Below are 6,028 nucleotides of genomic sequence, written 5' to 3' on the forward strand. Positions count from 1 at the left end.
GAGAGTGTGAATAGTGGGAGGTACTCTGCCTACACTTGGATGGTGTAAAAGGATGACTGTTCTCCGCCGCACCGATTAGTGGTGGAAGAGAGTTTTTGTGATGGCTTCTCCGCCTAGCTGTGGGGCCAAAAGGAGAGACACTAAGTGGTAATAGTGCAATACCTGAAGTGGGAGACTTCAGGGAGTGGATGTAGGTCATGTTTGACTAAAGCACTATAAATCTTTTGTGTTTTTATTTTTTGCTGATTTTTACTTTATTGTTTTCTGTTGATCAGTGGTTGAAAAATCTTCTTCAGAAAATTTCACTATAAGATTTTTATTGGTTTAAGATATAAAAGGGAAATTTTAAAATACCAATTCCCCCCCCCCCCCCTCTTGGTTAGCTTGGGCCAGTTCTATAGGGCTTAACATCCCCAATGAACTTTCAAGGGAAACCCAAGGACGGGCCTACGTGTTAATATAAATCCAAAAATATAAGGTCCTTAAAGGGACCTCAAGCTCTCTATTGCTCCAAAGAGCTACAAGAAAAAAGATAAAAAACCTTATGAGCTTAAGGTCCCTTCTACGCCAAAATATAATAAAACCTAGATATAATCTACGGTGCACAAGATAGAGCACCCAAAAAAGAGAGGAAGCGGTCAACATAAGCTTTCAACATATGCTCCCAAATCCAAAATTAAATAAAATAATGACCTAAGAAAAAAGGAACCTACAAAACATAGAGTGAAGCACAGCAAAAATTGCACCAAAATAACCAACCAAAAAGAAAAGGAAAGTACCCCAATTGAAATATGTTACAATAATTCCGGCTCACACAATAGCCCAAACCCCAAACATCATAATAATTAAAGCTAGTACCCATCACATAGTAGGAAACCATTAAAACATAAAAACTCTTGTTCATACCAGAGGGTCTAAAATAAGAAGAGCCTTGGAAGTAATTAGGCACTGCAGCAACCCAGGATAAACCCTGAATATGCACCATCCAGCTGAAATGGCTCAACAAATAGAACCCCCAAACACTCCAGGTAATAGCAAAAACCACGAGAAGTATATCATATGGTATAAAGTAAAAATAAAATTAAGGTTTTTTGAATTATGAATAGAGAGAATTCTACAAGAAATAGCATACACACAAAAAATCATAATTTGCAGTATGTTATTTCAACAACAACAAAAAAACATAATATAAATAAAATAAATAAACAAACAAACACACATATAAACCTTAACTTACATATACCACAATTTCTCTTTGAATGAATATTAGTGATACCTAGTCTTGTCCTATATGTGTTGAATTCATCATAATTGAAGGGTTTGGTAAAGATGTCTACCAATTGACATTCAATTTCAACATAGAAAAATTTTATGATTCCCTTTTATACATGATCCCTAATGAAATGATAAGTAATGTCGATGTGCTTTGTATACGAATATTGGAATGGATTTTTTTTTAAATGTAGATTGCACTAATGTTATCCCACATTATAGGGATAGTGGCTTTAGACATTTCAAGGTAAAGAACTTATTCCTTCAGCCATATGACTTGGGCAACACAACTACTTATTACTATATATTCCTCTTTAGTAGTGCATAGGGATACAAAATTTTACTTTCTGCTAGACCATGAAACTAAGGATTGTCCAACAAATTGGCAACGACTAAATGTACTTTTCTTGTCTACTCTACACCCTTTAAAGTTTGAATATAAATATCTTAAAATATCAAAGGTGGTGTTATGCATAGGGTATCAAGTGTCTAAGCTCTAAGTGACTATCAAATATTTAAGAATTCTTTTCATGGTAGTCATACGGGATTCTTTTGGTTTAGCAAAAAATCTAGCACATAGAAAAATACTAAAAATGGTGTAATATATGGTAGTAGTCAAATAAACTACTGATCCTATTACTGTTTTATGCTTCTTCTAATCAAATAATTTTCCATCTTCATCCTTATTTAGTTGGATGGTTGAGCTCATTGGTTAAACTAAATCTAAGAAAATAGGTTAGTTGTTGTTGAACTCATATTTGTATGAGGTCACTATGACCTACCTAGGTAACTTTCTAATGACCTAATGATTGAAAGGTGTCCACTTCTCAATCATATAGGTCCCAGTCAAAACAAAATCCAAGTTTAATCAAATCTAGTTCCACCCTTCAACCACCTTTTAATCAACTTTCAAATCATATCCAATCAATTTCAATAATTCATTTGATTTTCATTGATGTGAATAATTTAAACTCAACAAGTCAAGTCTAAAATTGAATCCAAACTCAACATTTCAAACCAAATCCCAAGTTTAAGGACCTAGGTCTTGAAACACTTTCTAGGTGATTTTTCAGTCACCTTGAAACCAAGTCAAATGACCTCTGATTCAATTTCAATCAATTTCATATTGTTTATATATGTATCTAAGACAAACCCAATAAATTTTATCACATTTAGAGATCCCTAGCCCCAAAAACAAAATTGATTTTCAAAGGCTGCATAACTTTTAAATATTTATAGCATATGTCACTAAACTTGTCATTAAGTAGAATGTGACCTTCATACTCTTTACAAACCTTCTAACCATATCCATGACCTTTTTCATGACTTTTTGATAAACAATTTACATTTTTTGGATCCATTTTGACCCACGGTTGACCAAGGGTCAAAATGACTATAATACTCATTAAAGGGATTTTTGGCCTTTTCCAACATTTTAACATGGTCTTTCCATATTAAACTTCAAAACCTATCCCAATGGATCATAAATATCATTAGGAACACATTGGACCCAAACCCACCCCTTGGTTTGATATGGTTGACCAAGTCAATCATCGTTGACCAAAGTGGCCCTTAAGGATTTAAAAACCCATTTTGCAACTAAATAACCTCCCCTTTTTTGAAAACCACCTCCATTATGTTCATATGATCAATTTGAAATCAATGGACCTAACCCTAGGTCAACCTAGTTGGCTCAACATACCTCCCACTCAAAGCTACCCGCTAGTTGACCTAGGTTATTATAACTTAGATTTTGAGACTATATTTTTATATAATTTGAGTTTTTTATGATAGAAAAATATTATTATTTTGGTTACTATTTCTCCTAACAAACATTGGATATATTTTATTTGTGTTATTTATGTATACTAATATTTCAGGAAAATTATACTCTAGACTGCCAAAGACTTCAAGACAGATTAGATTAGGGTTCATGAAATGGAGTCTATAATTCTTCTATTTTTCTTAAGTTTGAGAGAGTGTAATTATAATTTTGTAACCATACACACACACACTAGGGGAGTGAGTCAAAATCTTATTATTTTAAATTGATCATACTATAGAATTTTTAAATTGTATTGGATAATTTTTCATTATAGTTCCTCGAGAACAAAGTTAAGCAAACTATACTTGGGAAACTTTTGTATTGTTCTTACTATACGATAAAGTTTTCATAAAGATAACTCATAGAGTATGAAATGGATATGTACCAGTTCATCCTAAATAAATTAACCATTTTTTAAACTGATCATACTATACAAAGTGGGATTTGTACAGATGAATCCCAAAGTACAAAATGGGTGCATACTAGTTCATCCCAAATGATATCTTTAGTTTTTGATATGATTGTACTGTATGATTTTAGGTTCGTATAGATGACTCCCAGAGTATAAAAAGGGGTCGTCCATGTTCATACCCAATGAAGCATGATTTTTTTAAACTATTTATACTATATGATATATGGTTCATATAAATAATTCACAACATGTGAATTGGGTTTATACAAAATCATACCAAATGAATTTGTTCAGTTTTGAAGTATTCATATTATACGATGTCAGTTCATACAAACAACTGACATAATATTAAATTAGGTTTGAATAGGATCATACATGGATTTTTGAACTATTTATACATACAAAGTATGATCATACTTTATGATCTGAAGACATTTTATTCGAAATTTTTAGTTTTCTGGATGGTTTTCCTTTTCTTTCATATATAAGGATCCTAAAAATTATCTCCACTATTCTTCTAGAGTTATTTCTATGATATTCTTTCATGAGTGAAAAGGAGAGTATTTGGGAGAGTGTTTTTGGTAAAATGATTGTGAGATCTTTTTGAGAGTAATATATGAGAAGATTCACATGGTTACTCAAATGTAAGGATCTCTTATTTGTTCTTCATCTTTCTTCTTACTTCCTTGAAGGATTTTGGGTGAAGACATTCAAAGAAGATCACGGTACTCTTCCATTACCAGGATGTTGAAAAAGGATATTGGAACTCTACTATCACCAGGAGGGTGAGAACAGCTATCTCCTGGAGGGTGAGAAATGATGTTGGTACTCTACCATTACCAGGAGGGTGAGAAATGATGTTGGTACTTTGCCATTACCAGGATAGTGAGAAAGGACATCATCACTCTATCACACCAAGTTGGTGGAGAAGAGGTTGTTGTAAGGCTTCTCCGCCTTACTATGGGAGAAAAATGAGACTTTACTTTGATTTAGTGTAATACCTAAAGAAGGAGTCTTTAGGGAGTGGATATAGGTTTTATTAGATAGAACCATTATAAAATTTGGTGTTAATTTGTTATTTATTTTTTACTATATTTTTTTATTTTTTTGCACTTTTATTTTTCTATGGTTGAAAATTCTTTTGTAATAATCTATCATTGTGTCAAATATTAACTCAGTTTTCTAAATTTCTAATATAAATTTTAAATTACCAATTCATCCCACCACCCTCTTGGTTAGCCTTCGGATAGTTATTTTAGGTCTAACAACATACTCAAACCTTCAAGTGGTGTTAGAGCCTATTTTCAAAAATTAAGGTTTATATACCTTTTAAAAATGATTATTGATAGTTTTAGAAATCGTACCACTCCTAAAGGATATTTAATCACTAGACCACCGCTGTTTGATAACAATCTTTTTTACTTTGGAAAACTCACATATCTACTTTTCTTAAATCACATAATTATTAAATGTGCAATTTAATACAGGAAGGCTACACTAGACCCACTAGACTTATTAATGGCATTAAGACTGAAACATCATTTACTTATTAGATAGTAGAAGAAAAAGAACTAGCATAGTTAAATGCTAAATATTTAAACAGTTTTTTATGTGCCCTAAAATCCGAGGACTATATTCATTTTTCAACGTATAAAACTAGAATAGAAATTTGAGAAAGACTTTGCATAATTTATAAAGGAACTAATAAGGTGAAATTGTCTATATTAAACATTATATTACATGACTATGAACATTTTCACATGAAACTAAATGAATCAATCACTAATATGTGTACTCGTATTAGACAAATAGTCACCTCATTACATGCTTTAGGTAGGGAACTAATGAGTTCTAAAAAAATTAATAATATTCTATATGGTTTACCTACTGCTTATGATGCAAATATAACTATCATAACTAAGCCAAAAGACCTAACTATTAATTCTATTGACAATCTGCTTGGATCATTGATCGCTTATAAGTAATGAGTGACTCAAAGATAGATTGATGCAGGTAAAAAGAGGAAGGAGAAAAACATTACATTGAAATTGGATGACTTAAAAAGTGATCAATCACAACATGAGGATGAAGAAGTTATTGTGTTCATGATGATGCAATTCAAAAGTTTCCCAATAAGAAAGCAATGGGGATGTTAGCAATGGAATAAGGGTAAGTTCAACAAAAATGCAAAAGTATCTAATGATGTAATTTATTATGAATACAGGAAGGCCAAACATTATAAATCTGATTGCCCAAATCTTAAAGATAATCCTAGCAAAGAGAAGGTTGAGGAGAAAACCAATGTTATGAAGGGTAAGAAAATACTACAAAGAGTATTTTGGGTGGACTTAGCTTCAGATTCCTTATAAATAAAAGTAAAAGAGGAAGTCACAAACTTGTTCTTAATGGCAAACAAGCTTAATAAGTTAGATCAAGAGGAGAAATACTCTCATATTAGTTCTCCTAAGAGCATTTAGTACCTGGACAGCAGTGTTCAAAGCATATGATTGGAGACCCAA

This window comes from Dendrobium catenatum, unplaced genomic scaffold, assembly GCF_001605985.2.
Source record: "Dendrobium catenatum unplaced genomic scaffold, ASM160598v2 fragScaff_scaffold_1009, whole genome shotgun sequence".
Classification (NCBI taxonomy): domain Eukaryota; kingdom Viridiplantae; phylum Streptophyta; class Magnoliopsida; order Asparagales; family Orchidaceae; genus Dendrobium; species Dendrobium catenatum.